The sequence below is a fragment of the Ochotona curzoniae genome, unplaced genomic scaffold, assembly GCF_017591425.1.
Source record: "Ochotona curzoniae isolate NIBS_2020 unplaced genomic scaffold, NIBS_Ocur_1.0 patch142, whole genome shotgun sequence".
Lineage (NCBI taxonomy): Eukaryota > Metazoa > Chordata > Mammalia > Lagomorpha > Ochotonidae > Ochotona > Ochotona curzoniae.
In genome coordinates this window covers 552,379-570,247 of record NW_024466687.1, presented here as the reverse complement: position 1 = coordinate 570,247, position 17,869 = coordinate 552,379, and the positions used below count along the sequence as shown (strand labels likewise).

The 17,869-nt window shown below is 41.3% G+C and overlaps 1 protein-coding gene across 1 annotated transcript in view; it reads right to left on the bottom strand.

Annotated features, from left to right (window-relative positions):
• The window catches only part of LOC121166480 (tryptophan--tRNA ligase, mitochondrial-like), a 75,291-nt gene that overhangs the window by 8,741 nt on the left and 48,681 nt on the right, over window positions 1-17,869 (bottom strand). The gene's annotated exons all lie outside the window — the stretch shown is intronic.

Below are 17,869 nucleotides of genomic sequence, written 5' to 3'. Positions count from 1 at the left end.
GGTCTAACAGAGTAAAGATCCGGTCAGTTAAAAGCCCCAACAAGGCCTCAGTATCATTATACAACATTATGGAATTAATTGACATAGTATTGGGTAAACAATATGTTAAAAATAATGCAAGTTCCATTCTTCGAGACATCTGGGTTGAGACAGTATCAATGACAGGTTCAAAAAATAACAAACAACCAAACAAAAATTACACGTTAAATCAAGGCAAACATGTGGTATCTAATCTTTTGGGATTCACTCATTTCCCTTAGCATTATAGTTTCCAGTTGTGCCCATTTAGCCACAAAGAACTGCATTTTGTTTTTTTTAATAGCTGAGTAGTATTCCATGGAGTAGATGAACCAAAGCTTTCTTATCCAATCTTCTGCTGATGGGCATTTTGGTTGCTTCCATGTTTTTGCAATTACTGATTGTGCTGCAATGAACATAGGGATGCATGTTGGTTTGTCGTAAAACAGGTGTTTTGGATATATTCCTAGGAGTGCTATTGCTGGGTCATATGGTATGCAGATTTTGAGTTGTTTGAGTGTTCTCCAGACTGATTTCCATAGAGGCTGTACCAATTTGCAGCTCCACCAGCAGTGGAGTAGGGTTCCCTTTTCCCCACATCCTCGCCAGCAGGCGTCGTTGGTGTTCTTGTTTATGTGGGCCAATCTTGCTGGTGTTAGGTGGTACCTCATCGATGTTTTAATTTGGATTTCCCTTATTGCTAGGGAGCTGGAACATTTTTTCATATGTTTGTTTGCCATTTGGATTTGTTCCTTTGTGAAATGTTTGCCCATTTCCCGTGCCCATTTCTTGAGTGGCTTGTTCGTTTTGGTTTTTTGGTTGTTTTGAAGTTCTTTGTATATCCTGGAAATTAGCCCCCTATCGCCTATATCGTGTGCAAAGATCTTCTCCCACTCTGTGGGTTGCTTTTTTACTTTGTTGATTGTTTCCCTTGCTGTACAGAAGCTTCTTAGTTTGATGAGGTCCCATTTGTTTATTCTGTTCTCAACTGCTATTGCTTTTGGTGTCCTTCTTAGAAAGTTGGGACCTACTCCTAGGTCTTGCAGGGTATTTCCTACATTTTCTTGCAAGAGTTTGAAGGTTTCTGGATGTAGGTTTAGGTCTTTTATCCATGTAGATTGGATCTTGGTGTATGGTGATAGATGTGGGTCTATCTTTTTGTTTCTACAGGCTATCAGCCAGTTGTCCCAACAACATTTACTAAAGAGGCCTTCCCACTTGCTTGAGTTGTCATTGGTCTTTTTGTCAAAGATTAATTGGTTGTATTTGTGTGGGTTCCCTTTTGGAGCTTCTATTCTATTCCATTGATCTTCCTTTCTGTCTTTGTGCCAGTACCAGGCTGTTTTGATAACCACTGCTCTATAGTATGTCCAGAGGTCCGGGATTGTGATTCCCCCTGCTAACTTCTTATTTTTCAGGATGGTTCTAGCTATTCGTGGTTTTTTGTGTTTCCAGATGAACTTTTGAATCATTGTATCCAGTTCCGTGAAGAATGTTTTGGGCAATTTGATTGGAATTGCATTGAAAATGTATATTGCTTGTGGCAGTATAGACATTTTAATGATATTGATTTTGCCTATCCAGGAGCACGGGATGTTGTTCCATCTTTTGAGGTTTTGTTCAATTTCCTTTTTAAATAGTTTGTAGTTTTCTTCGAATAGGTCTCCTACGCTTTTGGTTAGATTTATTCCCAAATACTTCATACTTCTCTCAGCTATTTTGAATGGTATCCTGTTGGTTAGATCTTCTTCCATCTTGGTGTTATTTGCGTACACTATGGCTGTTGATTTTCATTCGTTAATTTTGTACCCCGCCACTCTGCCAAACTCTCGTATAAGTTCTAGCAGTTTCTGTATTGAGTCTCCTGGTTTTTCTATGTACAGGATTATGTCATCTGCATATAGTGAAAGCTTGACTTCTTCGTTTCCTATACGTATGCCTTTGATTTCTTTTTCTTGTCTTATGGCCTCTGCAAGTACCTCTAGGACTATGTTGAATAGCAGTGGTGATAGCGGGCACCCTTGTCTTGTTCCAGATCGCAGTGGGAAGGGTTCTAGCTTTTCTCCATTCAGTATGATACTGGCGTTGGGTTTTTCATAAATTGCTTTGATTATGTTGTGGATTTTCCCGTCTATGCCTACTTTGGCTAGAGTTTTTAGCATGAAGAGGTGTTGGATTTTGTCGAAGGCTTTTTCTGCATCTATTGAAACTATTATGTGGTTCTTGTTTTGCAGTTTTTGGATATGGTTTATAACATTTATGGATTTCCGAATGTTGAACCATCCCTGCATTCCAGGGATGAATCCTACTTGATCCGGATGAATGATCTGTCTGATGATTTTTTGAATTCTATTGGCTAGGATTTTGTTGAGAATTTTAGCATCAATGTTCATCAGAGAAATAGGTCTGTAGTTTTCCTTCTCTGATGGTTCTCTGTCCGGTTTTGGGATTAAGGTGATGTTGGCTTCATAGAATGAGTTTGGGAGGGTTGCTTCCTCCTCTATTGTTTTGAAGAGCTTGTAGAGGATTGGGGTTAGTTCTGTTCGGAATGTTTTGTAGAATTCTGTAGTGAAGCCGTCTGGGCCTGGGCTTTTTTTCGTTGGGAGATCCTTGATGACTGTTTCAATCTCTACCTCGGTTATGGGTTTATTTAATTCTGCAGTTGCCTCCGGACTGAGTTTTGGTAGGTGGTGGGAGTCCAAGAACTTTTCTATTTCTTGGTGGTCCTCAAATTTGTGGGAGTACAGTTCTTTGTAGTAATTTCTAATTATTTTCTTAATGATTGCAGTGTCTGTTGTTATGTTGCCTTTTTCATCTTTAATGCTATTGATTCTCACTTTCTCTTGTTTTTTTTTTTTGGTCAATCGGGCCAGTGGAGTGTCTATTTTGTTTATTTTCTCAAAAAACCAACTTTTTGATTTGTTGATTTTATGTATAGTTTTTTTGATTTCTATTTGGTTTATCTCCTCCCTTGTTTTGATGATTTCTTGTTTCCTATTGTGCGTGGGACTCTTCTGCTGCTGTTTTTCCAGATCCTGGAGGTGTGAGGTTAGTTCCTGTATTTGGCGTCTTTCTTGGGCCTTGACATGCGCTCCGATTGCGATGAATCTACCTCGTAGCACTGCTTTGGCAGTGTCCCACAAGTTTTGGAATGTTGTATCAGAGTTTTCATTGGTTTCCATAAATTTTTTGATCTCATCTTTAATTTCTTCTCTGACCCATTGTTCGTTTAATAGCATATTGTTCAATTTCCAAGAGTGCCTATACTTCCTGGGGAGTTTTGAGTTGTTGATTTCCAGTTTCATCCCATGGTGGTCTGAGAGGGTACATGGTATGATACTAATGTTTTGGAAGTTGTTTAGATTCGCTTTATGTCCTATCATGTGGTCGATTCTGGAGAAGGTGCCATGCACCGCTGAGAAGAAGGTATAGTCTGTGGCCTTAGGATAAAAAGTTCTATATATGTCTACTAAGTCCAGTTGTTCTATTGTTTGTGTGAGCTCTGTTGTTTCTTTGTTGAGTTTTTGTTTCGTAGACCGGTCCATTGTTGTTAGAGGTGTGTTGAGATCACCTACAAGAATTGTGCGGGTGTCTATGTCTTCCCTTAAGTCTGTAAGTAATTGCTTTACGTAAGTAGGTGCATTAAGATTCGGTGCATAAACATTAATGATGGTGATTGCTTCTTGATGGATCTTTCCTTTCACCAGTATAAAGTGGCCTTCCCTGTCTCTTTTGATGTTAGTTAGAATGAAATCTATCTCGTCTGAAATTAGGATAGCTACCTCAGCTTTTTTTTCTCGTCTATTGGCGTGAAATATCTTTTTCCATCCCTTCACTTTCAGTTTCTTTGCATCCTTTCTGGTTAGATGCGTTTCTTGTAGGCAACAGATGGTTGGGTCTTGTTTGATGATCCATTCTATTAATCTCTGTCTTTTGATTGGTGAATTTAGACCATTTGTGTTGAGAGTTAAAATTGAGAGGTTGCAATTTTGCCCTGCCATGTGATTGTGTTGTGTGTGTGTTGTTGCCTATGTAATTGTCTTGTTCGTGTGGCCTTTAGTTTGGAGACCTTCTTATTTGCCAACTTTGTTTGTGATTTGCCTCCTTTTTGTCCGGGACTAGCGCATTTCTAAGGAGACTTTGCAGAGCTGGTTTTGTGTAGACATATTCTTCTAGTTTTTCTTTGCTATTGAAGTATCTGATTTCGTTCTCATATACAAATGAGATCTTTGCTGGGTAGATTATTTTTGGTTGACAGTTGTTTTGTTTCAGGACTTGGAAGATCTTTGTCCATTCTCTCCTTGCTTGTAGGGTCTCTTCGGAGAAGTCAGCAGTGATTCTGATGGGTTTTCCCCTGTATGTGATCTTTTCTCTACTTCGTACTTGTCTCAGGATTCCTTCTTTGTCTTCATTGGAGTAGAACTTGAGCACCGTGTGTCTGGGTGAAGATCTCTTTGGATCATATCTGTTGGGAGTTCTCTGTCCATCCTGTATGCGGGGTGGATTCGTGTTCCAAGTGTTTTGGAAGTTTTCCTGTATAATTTCATCAAGCACTGCTTGCATCCCAGATTCTCTTTCTACTCCCTCGGGGAGGCCGATGATCCGAATATTCAATTTTCTAAGGTAATCCTTCATCTCTTGCATCATTTTATTAGTTTTGCTGAGGTTTGTCTCCAGCTGTTTAATTCGCTGGGCACCTTCATTTTGTGTGTCTTCTGTGTCAGAGATCCTTTCCTCTGCCGCATTTATTCTGTTGATGAGGCTTTCAATCTTATTATCTTGGGCATCCAGTTTGGTTTTGATTTGTTGTATTTCGGTGATTATGCGGTTCTGGAAGTCTTCCAGCTTTGTGTCCACGTCTCTGAGAAATTTTAGCATTATTTTCATCAATTCCTTTGCTGGTAACACGTCCATGTCTTCATCTCGTATCGTCGATATTGATAATGGCTTTTGGCCCTTGTTTGGTGGGGTGCTGGCTCTTTCATCTGGAGCACAACTCTTTCTGGTGGTTTTTCCCATTGCGTTGGTGTATTCTGGTGGGGCAAATGGACCCGTGTGTTGAGGGGCCGTCAGGTGCTTTCCTGTAGAGATTGGAGCCTGCAGGCGTGGTGTTGCCAGGCGTGGTAGTTTTCAAGGCACCGTTGGTGCGTTCTCAGGGCCCGGGGCTGTAGAGCACCACCTTGGGGGCCCAGTGGATTCCAGGCACACTCTGGGCACCTCTTCTACAGGTGTGACACCCCAGGGCGTGGAGGGATGGAGGCGCTCTCTGGGTGTGCCCCCTGCACGGGAATCCACAGGGCTTAGAAGGTTTTATGTGCTTTCTCCCTGCGTTCTCCGTGTCAGGGACTGCAGGGTCTTTCAGAGCCCACCTGGTGCGTCTCCCACACACGGGACTGTGGGTGAGGCACTTTCCAGGCGTGGCTCTTGTGCAGTGAATCCACCACTCGTGGTGTGTGGGTGTTCAGAGCCCCTGCTCCCGTGTGGCTCCCCCACACAGGCCCTTAGCGGAGGAGTGGCCCAGGCGCCCTGTTATAATGACTTCACGGCAGGTTCGCACCGTGTGAGTATGGTGCTGGAGTTTTCAGAGCTCTCCTGGTGGGTCGCCCACACTCAGAACTGCGGGATGGTAGGCGAGGAGTGAGCAGTTCACTCTATGGGAGTGGTACCTGCGTGTCAGGGACACACAGCGCTACACTTCCCAAATCTCAGAGGTCTCCTGACACCTGACACCTGCGCTGCGGAGGCGGCTGCTGCAGGCGGGGCCGCCCAGTCCGCTCGGTGCAGCGTTCAGAGTCCTCCCGGTCCTCCACCAGGCAGGGTGTGGGGGACTCCAGACCCTTGCCAGCTGTCTCTGCGCACCGAGCCGCACTGGCCCCCTCAGCGCAAGAACAACCGAGGCGCCTTCCCAGGGCCCCTTCAGCCACCAACACCACTGAGCGTAGTTCCCAAGGCAAAGACCCGACAGTTTCAGGCTGCCTGCCCCGCGATCTCAGAGGCTGTAACCTCAGCAGGGGTCGAGGAATGCGAAGGCTGCCACGTCAACCCCCCCGCTCACCAAACGTCCGGCCGCTGCAGTCTGCCTCCGCCGCTGTTGAGGGCCTCCCGCCGGGGACGATCCCCCTGATCTCCCCGCCTCCGAGCTGGCCGCGTCTCCCGTCAGGCCGTTTTCAAAAGTGACTCAGCAGGTCTGGCGTGGGATGTCGGTTTCTCTGCCTTTGCCCTGCTCCGTTCTCGTTGTTCTTCCGAGTTGTGTGGATCTTTTTGGCTCCACACTGTCCCAGGGAGCTTCACGGACCTCTCCCTGCGGTTCCCTGCTGTTCCTCTTTGCTGCTTCTGTAGCGTTCTATCCCTCTCACTAGACGCTCCCTCACAGCCTTCCTCCTACGTCGGCCATCTTCCTCCGTCTCCCTCAAAAAGGTATTTTTAAAAATCTATGCCTGGGGCCCGGCGGTGTGGCTTAGCAGCTAAAGTCCTTGCCTTGAACACGCCGGGATCCCATATGGGCGCCGGTTCTAATCCCGGCAGTTCCACTTCCCATCCAGCTCCCTGCTTGTGGCCTGGGAAAGCAGTCGAGGATGGCCCAAAGCCTTGGGACCCTGCACCCATGTGGGAGACCCAGAAGAAGTTCCTGGATCCTGGCTCTGGATCGGCATAGCATCGGCCATTGCACTCACTTGGGGAGTGAATCATCGGACGGAAGATGTTCCTCTCTGTCTCTCCTCCTCTCTGTATATCTGACTTTCCAATAAATGAATAAATCTTTAAAAAAAAATCTATGCCTGGCGTGGTGGCCTAGCGCCTAAAGTCCTCACCTTTCATGCACTGGGATCCTATATAAATGCTGGTTCTAATCTCAGCAGCCCTGCTTCCCATCCAGCTCCTGCTGTGGCCTGGAAAAGCAGTTGAGGACTTTACAAGCCTTGGGACCCTGCACCCATGTGGGAGACCTGAAAGAGCTCCTGGCTCCTGGCCTCAGATGGGCTCAGCCCTGGCCATTGTGGCCCCTTGAGGAGTGATTCACTGGACTGAAGATCTTCCTCTGTGTCTCCTCCTCTCTATTTTCATTCATTCATTCATGCATTTACTTACTAACTTGCTTACTTATCTAATGACTCTGGTTAATACTTTCAGAACTATATGGAACAGCAATGGTGACAGCAGGCCTCCTTGTCTGGTTCCAGATCCTTGTGGTAATGTTTCTAGCTTTCTCCCACTCAATATCATGAGGGCTGTGGTTTGTAAAGAGAAACTTAAGAATAAAACAAACAATTCAGTTAGGAAATGGCTAATGGTATGAGCCAGTATTTTACAAAGGATGAAATACCAATGGCTGTGCCTGGCACAGTAGCTTAGCAGCTAAAGTCCTTGCCTTGCATGCACCAGGATCCCATACAGGTGCAAGTTCTAATCCCGGCTGCTCCACTTCCCATACAGCTCCCTGCTTGTGGCCTGGGAAAGGAGTCAAGGATGGCCCAAAACCTTGGGACCCTGTACCTGCATGGGAGACGTGGAAGAAACCTTGGGTTCCTGGCTTCAGATCAGTGCAGCTCCAGCCGTTGCGGCTGCTTGGGTAGTGAATCAAAGAACAGAAGATCTTCCTCTCTATCTCTTCTCCTCTCTGTATATCTGATTTTCAAAAAACAAACAAACAAACCAAACAATGGCCAACAGACACAGGAAAAGATGCTCTGTATCACAGCCACTGGGAAAATGCAAATCAAACCACAATGAAGTTTCATTTCACTGCAGTTAGAATGGTCATCATCTCTGCTTAGGAAAAAAACACTATAGTAAATAATGAGAAATATATGAAATTGCTCAAGCGCTGGAACAACTAATTTGGTATTACCTGTAAGTGAAAACTCAAAAACAAAACCAAACAAATGTGGCAAGTATGTTGGAGAAAAGGTACCCTGCAACACTGCTGAGGGAGGGTAAGTTAGTACAATCAATACGGAAGACAGTATGCAGACTTCTCAGAGCTCTTCTGTGTGACCCAGCCATCCTTCCCAGCAACTTACCCGAAGTAAACGAATCAGCATAGGAAATAATGATTTGTACCCCCGTGTAACCAGCTCAATTCACAACAGCTAAGATAAGGAATCAGTTCAGACATTCATCAACTGATGGCTGAATAAGCAAATTGTGGTATCCAAACACAACAGGATACTACTCATCAATAAACATGAAATCCTTTCAGTAAAATAGATGCAACTGAAGATTATACTTCATGAAATACGCAATTCCCCAGAAGACAAATGTCACAAATCTGATTTGTGATAGCTAATATACAGAGTAAAACATGCACATAACATAAATGAGCAGAACTAATATTTTAAGATTTATTTTTTATAGTCTTTCTAAAGAAGTGGTTTTTCTATTTACTTCTTGCTAAATTGTTTATTTTGTGGAGGATTAAGCTTGTGATTACAAAGTAAATCGAAAAGTACATTATTATAAAAATTAAAAGAAAAATAAGAAGGAAGGAGGAGGGCGAGAGGGAGCAAGGTAGTGCAGGATGGGAAGTGCCTTTATGTTCTTAAACTGCATATATGAAATAAATAAAATTTGTTCCCTTTATATAAATAAGATAACTAAAACAAATAAAAAGAAATGCTATAGGGTCTTGACAGCCCTTGTTTAAAAAGTTTATTTAAAATATGTTCTTGTCATCTTCTTTAGATTTTCACCAGATCTATTCACTTATTTTTATGATGATTATTTATTTTATGCCTCCGCATGAGAATGTAAATACTATAGTGGCAAGGATTTGCATCTGATTCATTCATCAACTTAACGAATCCTTAGCACAGCACCTGGGCTATAGGGACTACTCAATGAATAGCTGTGAAGTGAAATAAAAGCACAAATACAATAGAAGAGTCTTTAACTGATAAATATCTAAATATTCATATAATGACATACTGCAGAAGAAATAAAAGAAATGAACTAGCTTTGTATGTACAATTTCAGGTAGGTTCCAAAAACTTACCCTTGAGAAAAAAGCTACATCAAGCTAATACAATACTACACCATTCATATATATATTTTTTAAACCGCACAAATATAGTCTATCATAACATGGAACTGAACATGAAAATAATCTTGAAATGAGCTGCCTAGATACACAATAATTCAAGACACTGCATGCGTGGGATAAAGGAAAGCAGAAAAAAGGAAAAGCGCCTTCAATTTCATTCATTCTTTTTTTTAAGATTTTTTTTTAAGATTTATTTTTATTATGTTTTTATTGGAAAGGCGGATATACAGAGAGGAGAGACAGAGAGGAAGATCCTCCGTCCGATGATTCACTCCCCAAGTGAGCGCAACGGCCGATACTATGCCGATCCGAAGCCAGGAGCCTCTTCCAGGTCTCCCACGCGGGTGCAGGGTCCCAAAGCTTTGGGCCGTCCTCGACTGCTTTCCCGGGCCACAGGCAGGGAGCTGGAAGGGAAGCGAGGCTGCCGTGATTAGGACCAGCGCCCATATGGGATCCCGGGCGTGCAAAGCGAGGACCTTAACCACTTGCGCCACCGTGCCGGGCCCAAGATTTATTTATTTTTATTACAAGGTCAGATATACAGAGAGGAAGAGAGATAGAGAGGAACATATTCCGTCCGATGATTCATTCCCCAAGTGAGCGCAATAGCCAGTGCTGTGCCAATCCGGAGCCAGGATCCAGGAACTTCCTCTGGGTCTCCCACATGGGTGCAGGGTCCCAAAGCATTGGGCAGTCCTTGGCTGCTTTCCCAGGCCACCGGCAGGAAGCTGGATGGGAAGTGGAGCAGCTGGGATTAGAACCGGCGCTCATATGGGATTCCAGTGCGTTCAAGGCAAGGACTTTTGCTGCTAGGCCATGCTGCTGCGCTGCAATTTCATTCATTCTTTAAAAACATTTTTTTTAACATAAGGAAGGCATAGCAAACATGGAAAAATATAACAATATTCATTCTAATGTCAAGTACATGAATGTTATATCACTTTCCACATTTTCTGTATTTTTTAAAAAAATTCTAAAGTGTTTAATTCATAATAAAAGTTTCAGACTGCACAATTTCAAAAGATACAGTTGTTTTGTGTCAAACTCATTCAAGTATTATCTGGCTCAGAAAACCCTGGATCAATTCCGCAGATATTCTTAGTCTCCTAAAAGACTTTACTATTTCATGTATAAATGTAATCTTCCCAGGAATCAGATTCTCTAAGTTTTACTCAGGACACTTGAAGACTTTTGAAACTCACAAATTATCATTTATTGCTTCCTCTCAGAAACTAGCAATTTCATGCTGTTATTTTTACTAGACTCTTATCATTCCCGTGACAAATCTCCTTAACAGGAACCTTGTTTGGGGGTCTGATTCTAATTAAAGAGCTCCATATTAGTGATCAGCCTTCACTGTCTTCAGTTGGCCACCTTCTGTCAGTACCTGTGTGTGCCAATGCATATGTCTGTATACATTTGAAGTTTCCTATACTGTTTGTTTCTTGACACTCTCATAGGAAATTCTGATGGAGTTCTGGAACCCGTGCTTTGGCCTGGCCTAGCCCTAGCCCCTGTACACATTTGGGGAATAATAACCAAATGGAAAACCTCCTCTTTTCTCTTCCATTAAGTACATAATAATAGGGGTTGGCATGGTGGTATAGTTCATTAATCTTCAACATGCAGTTCTGGCATTTCATGTGGGTGCCAGTTTGTGTCCTGGCTGCCCCGCTTGCCATCCAGATCCCTGCTGATGTACCTGAGAAAGCAGTGAAGGATGCCAAGTCTTAGGCTTACGCACCCACGTGGGAGACCTGGAAGAAGTTCCTGGCTCCTGGCTTCAGCTTAGCTCAGCTCTGGCCATTAAAAGGATGTGAGGAGTGAACCAGTGGATGGAAGATCTCTCGCTCTACCTCTCTTTCTCACTGTGTAAAATCTGATTTTCAAATAGAAATAAGTAACTCTTTAATATATGAAAATAAGTAAAACAGTAAAGGTATACAATAATTGAAAGCACAGGTATCATATTCTTACTAAAATGTGATGGAATCACAAATCAAGTATCAAAAGACTATTTTTTAAGAAGCTATGCATTGGAAACTGAAACACTTCTAAATAAATTATAGCTCAAGGAAAATAAGAAGTTGTAGTGGAAATTAGAAATGAATTATAATGAGTTATAATGGAAATACTACATATTACAACTCTGAGGAGGCCAATAAAGCAGAGCATAGGAGGAAACTTGTGATCTTCAATCTTTAATCAGAAGAGTTATAGCTGAAAATTAGTAAAAAAAAAAAATCAGTGAGGTCCACTCAAGATGTTAAGAAAAGCACAAAGAAGTAATTTACAAGAAAATAGGAGGAGGAGGAAATGAAATGAATGAAACAGAAAACAAAGCTTTAAGAGTTAGCTAGCCTCATGAATGCAAAAGTTTGTTCTTGGGGCCAGCGCTGTGGCATGCAAGGTAAAACTGCTGTCTGCAAAGCCGGCACCCCCTGGGTGCAGGTTCAAGACCTGGCTGCTCTAATTCTGATCCTGCTTCCTGCTAATGTGGCGAGTGGAAATTCAGAAGAAGCTCCTGACTCCTGGCTTCAGCCTGACCCAGCCCCTGGCCACTGCAGTTATTTGGGGCAGTGAACTGGCAAATGAAAGATCTCTGTCTCTGTCTCTCTCTAATCTCTGTATAACTCTGACTTTGAAATCAATAAATCTAACAAAAAAGTTTGTTCCCTAAAAATTTGACAAAGTAGACGTATCCAGGAAAATGAATCAAGGGGAAACAATGAAGCAAGGACATTTCAAGAAAAATAATTCAAATAAATGGAAGTTTAGATAACATACGTAAATGCATAACATAAATTTGAGAAAACAAATGTATATACATATATTCATGTGTATGTGCATATAGTATACATGTGTTGATTATGTAAATGCCTTCTTAAATTATAATTATGTATATATATGTGTGTCTGTGTGTATATATATATGTGTGTGTGTATGTATATATCACTACATGTCAGATAGATCCCAAATATTTAAGGACTTTACTGATGAGAGCTATGTTGATATCAACAAACAAATGCAGCTTTGAATAGTACAAAGGCTTTCAGAAAAATTCATTGAAATGCATAGTATGAAAAAAATGCACAAATTTCAATGTTTTTTCCATCATTACAAACATTTTTTTTCCCTTAAAGATTTATTTATTTTCATTGGAAAGAGAGATGGGATTTACAGAGATGAGAGAAAGATCTTCCACCTGCTGGTTCACTCTCCAGATGGCTGCAATGGCCAGAGCTGAGCTCATCTGAAATCAGGAGCTTATTCTGAGGCTCCCAAGCAGGTGTGTCAACCCAGGTCTTGTTCCATCCTCTGCTGCTTTCCCAGGTCATCACCAGGGAGCTAGATAGGAAGTAAAGCAGCCAGGATATGCACTGGGTCCCATGTGGGATGCCAGCATGGCAGGTGGAGGCTGAACTCACTAAGCCATGGCACTGCCCCCTTCCAGGAGTTTCTTATTAGCTGTACAAAATGCCAGCGTTTCACAATTCTCAACTTTTTGAAGCCGATTATTGTAAATAAACTTGTCACTTATAAGATCTATATGTGACTGGTAAAACTGAAGCCATTTGGAATATAAGCTTTACAACATAAGGCCACAAAAGAATTACTCAAAACACACTTCAGAAGCACACAACCACGAAGGAAAAGATTGAAGTGATTATATTAAGATAAAACCTTCTGTGCCACACAAAATAGCATTTAAAAACTTAAACACTAAAGACTGAAAAATGATCATGTACAACAGAATATTAGTATTCATAATATGTTAACATTTAAACAATTATTAAGGAATAATTCACAAAATGAAAGGTTAAGCATGAGGTATAAGGAGAGGTGCTTACCTTGATCAACATTCAGGAAAATGCAAATGATATTGACAATAGAATGGTACACTCCATCATTAAAATTTTAAAAAATCATTATGTTTAGAAAATAAATGTTAGCTAGCAGGTGCTGCTGCCCAGGACTTAGCCAAACAGGAGAATGTGTGGTGCTGGCACTGTAAAGTGGAGTACCAGCTTGGTACAGCAGACAGTACACGTGTGGTGCACACTCACAGCACACCCAGGATACATCACACAGATGCAGGTACTGACAAGAAGACGCAGAAAAGTAGACCTACTGGAGTATTGCTCACGGTAACAAAAAGTAGCTTTAGTCAGAAAGACGGATGAAAAGATCAGGACACAGACAATGGTCCATGGTACAGAAGCCAAATGCATAGATTACAACCTCATAATACTGAGCACGCACACACACCCACGCATAATGCTGAAAGAGAGGTAGAGCCACTTACGCAAAATTTTAAAACATGTAAAACAAACAAGATATATTTTTATGGTTTCATCACTATGCAATAAATATATATCTGTAAGAATGAGAATGGAGCAACATATTCCAGATTCTAAGAGCAAAAAACATGTCATCCCAGAATAATGTACCCAGCAAAGTTTTCTTTTGTCTTTGAAAATGAAATAAAATTTTTCCATAATAAAGCAAAGCTCAAGAAATACACCTCTTCCAGACCTGCCCCACAAATGATGTTTAAAGATGTTCTCTTGACAGAGGAAAGGAATAGCATCCACCAAAACCAAAGGCAAATGTGAAGAACATCCCAGTAAAATAACAGAAGATTAAATCAAAGAGTGAACAACTAATTGCTAAAAGGAGAGGACCAAATTATCACTCATTCGTATTAGCCCCAAATGTAAAGGGCTTAAACTCATCAAGCAAACATTACAGATTAGTAGACTGGATCAAAAACAAACTCCATGTATTTGTTGCCTACAGGAAACACATCTCACCAACAAATATCAGTGGAAACTATATTTCATGGATTTTGATGTTTTGTTTTTATTTTCATTTTTTCAAAACTTTTTTTTTCTGATTAAATTCTTCAATAACTCATAGGTCACACAGCAGCATCACTTCAAGAAGGTTCTTGATTTTCTTTTCCATTTCTTCATCAAAACATTAGTCATTCACTAGAATGTTATTTAACTTAATGGTGTTGTAAATTTCTATTTTCTTCCTGTTGTTGATTTTATTTTGTGGCTTTTCATTTAAGGGGATGTATAGTAACTGTGTAATGGAGACTATCATATCCAGATGTGAAGATACAATGCAGTATGCATCTCTACTTCCAAATCAAAGATGGACTCCCAATGAAATTGTTAAATATATCTTGACAATAAGGATGCTAGACTCTTTGGCATTGTCCATGCCCAAAATGATGGACTTACGACTGTTTATGAAAAACTATTCTATTTTAATAACATAGGGGAAATCATTGTGTGGAAGGAGGGGATTTGGAGGGGGAGATAAGGGAAATCCCAGAGCCTATGGAACTGTATCACAAAATAATAATGATGATGATAATAATAAAATGGCGAAATAGTAAAAAAAAATACCCTTTTGCATGGATTTCAATTTTTTTGTGCAAAAAATAAATATTTCTTTTAATTCTAAAAAATTAGGACTCCCCCCGTGAAACAGTTAAATATACCTTGTCAAGGTGATATTAAATTTTGTTTTTAATATGTATATTTTTATTGGAAATGCAGATTTACAGAGAGAAGGAAGATCTTCCATTGCTAGTTCACTCCCCAGTTGCTACAACTGTTGGACCTGAGCTGATCTGAAGCCAGGAGCCAGGAGTTTCTTACAGGTCTCCCATGCAGAAAGAGGGTCCTAAGGCTTTGGGCCATCCTTGACTGCTTTCCCAGGCCATAGCAGAGAGCTGGATGGGAAGTGGAGTAACCAGGACATGAACAAGGGCCCATATGGTATCCCGGTGCTTACACAGCAAGAATTTAGCCACTGAGCCATGGTACCAGGCCCAACTAAGCTTTCTATCTTTGTATATACCTGCAATGCTATAACGCAGAATATCAGTCTCATAATTGTTACTAAAAGACTATGCTACTGTAATAGTATTGGGGAAAACGGAGGAAGGGGATATGGGGAGGGAGAAAAAGGAGGGAAAAAGAGGAATTTCTATACCTACAAAAATGTGTCATGGAAAATAATAAAAACAATTTAAAAAGCAAAAATTTAAAGAAGACATTACTGGAAATATTTATTTATTCATACTAAATTGACTATTTTATCTTCATCTTTTATTTATTATTTATTCACTTAATTGAGAGGCAAAGGGAAGGTAAGAGAGAGAGAGAGAGAGAGAGAGAGAGAGAGAGAGAGAGAGAAATAAGATCTTTTACCCATTGCTTCACTCTCCAAATGTTCACAATAGGTAAGGCAGTAACTCCTTTCGCATCTCCCATACTGGGGGCAGGCATGGGCCCAATTACTTGTGCCTTGACTGCTGCATCATTGCATCTGTATTTGCAGTAAGCTGGACTCAGGAGCCAGAGGCCAGAATCAAACAGAAGCACATTAATGTGGACGGAGGTATATTAACCACTAGGTCAAACATCTGCCTCTCATTTCTCCCTTTATACAGATTCTTCATAACATCAAGGAGTCTGGGGTGGGGGTAGTATATGCATAGTGGGATGCAGTGACGAAAAGTTAACATTTGACAGGCATTATGCATCAGCTTACGTAAATCTCTATTGTAGATATTAATCTGGGAATTCAGAGAACCTGAGTAACTTGCCCCTTGCGTCACAACCAAGAACAGGTGATAGTCAAAGTCGAGCTAAGTATATCTAGCTCCAAAACTTGTAATTTTTGTACTATTGCTCTGCTAGTAAGAGCTCTTCTGGAAGGCATAATCAGGGCATGACCTATTCCCATATCAAAGAAGGAGGTGTCACAAACACTGCCACTTGTATATCAAGTCATCTAGGAGTATGTATCTAGGTAAGGATATGATTGTAGCAAAAAGTTTGAGAGAAGGGAAATCCATCAAGAGTTTGGTTGCATCTTTCTGTTCCTAACTTTTAACGCATAGGACATTTAGATCCTTATCTCGCACCAGGAGCCTTGGGGATCATGCCAGTTTTATAAGTGAGTTTTCTGAGTGCATTAATCTACATAGATGTTTCCATTGTGAGAAGAATGTGCACCTGTTGTTGGTAGTCAAACACTCCTGATTCTTCTGTAGACATAAACAGACCTTCAGATGTGCCTCCAGAACTATCAGGATGAATGAAAATATGAGATTTTCTGTCCAATTTTAGGTTTTGGCTTTTCACCTCAAAGAGAATGGAAAATGAGTCGGTACAGCTTCTGTTTATATTCAGCAATCCAGAATTCATGCAGCTTGTTCCCTTGGCCTTCAATCAGAAATGGATTCCCCCATAGTCCTCTTTGCTATTGTTACTGATTTTAGTTTCCTGGGAAACAAAACACAACTCAGTGAGCGACTGAGGCCACATCCCAAAGCTGCAGATTCCATTCTCCTCCCTCACCTTTGAGCTGGACTGCTTCGGTCCCTCTATAAGGCAACATGTGCAGGCCCAAGCCTTCCTTTGCTCTTTGCAGTGGCAAAAAGCCAATCTTCTGCTGTTTCTCTCCCACCTGCAGCATGCTTGGCTTGCAGTGAAAGTTACTGGCAAGGTCGTGGAGAGCTGGGTTTCAGAGACATTTGTGGGACACAGACCTGAGAGCCTGATGGAGGCAGAAGATCAGGGATGCTGGCATCAGGATGGAAACCTCCTTCAAACATGCATCACACAGGGGGGCTCTTTCTCATGTTTGTCTCTCTCTCTCTCTTTTCTTTCTCTCTCTCTCTCTCTCTCACACACACACACAAACACACACACAAAAGCACACACCTTCCAGAAGAGAAGCTCTGTAACACTCCACACATATGGCAAACATATTTCAGGGGAAGCACCATGACTAGAGGCCAATGAGAGACAAAGAAAAAGAAAATAATGAGAAAACTCCTCAGTAAGTCTAAATCGTCCCAGTCAGACTGCTGAGAAAGAATGCAGAAGATTGGAGATCAAAATTATTGGTAAAATCAGCATTCTACCATAGCCAAATTCTTTCCCTATTTCAAATAGCTACTGAAGCTTTCTCTGATGTACAACAATAGCTCCATATATTTTAGCTGTAGTTTGCCTAACACAATGGAGAAGTCTAAAAAGAGCATATTATATCTATAAACTAAACCTTTTCTCCTAATCACAATTTCAAGATTCAAATTTTAGTAATAAACAACTGTGTGCCCTGTGGGTGGGGTGTAATTAACTTTAACTGACACTGGTTCCCAAAACTTTATGTATAACTGTTTTCTCTGTTAAATACTTAACGATCAGCTAAATGCTTAAAGGTTTGCAAAACTCCCAAGATAAAAGAACCTTTACAAATATAGACAAGTGGGGGTTGGTGTGGTGGTGAAGTAGGCCAATTTTGTACCTTTTGTGCCAGCATCCCATATGCTGAGTTCTGGCTGCTCCACTTTCAATCTACTTTCTTGTTTATGGCCTGAGAAGGAAGCAGAAGATGGTTCAAGGCCTTGAGATCCTGGACTCATGTTAAAGATCTGGAGAAGCTCCTAGCTCCCGCTTTCAGGCTGGCTCAACTCTGACCATTTCGGACATTTTGGGTGTACATGAGCAGATGGAAAATCTCTCTGTCTCCTTCTCTCTCTCTGTAACTATTTCAAGTAAAAATAAGTAAATATTTAAAAATACATATATAACTAAATGGTCTCTCCTTCTCTCTGTAAATATGATCTGCCTTTCCAACGAAACAAAAACAAACGAATTTGCCAGATAGTTTCAAATGCATCCATGTGAGAAACCTAGAAGAAAGCTCCTGGCTTCAGATCAGCTCAGTTCTGGTTGTTGCAGCCACTCAAGGCATGAACCAGTGGATGGAAGATTT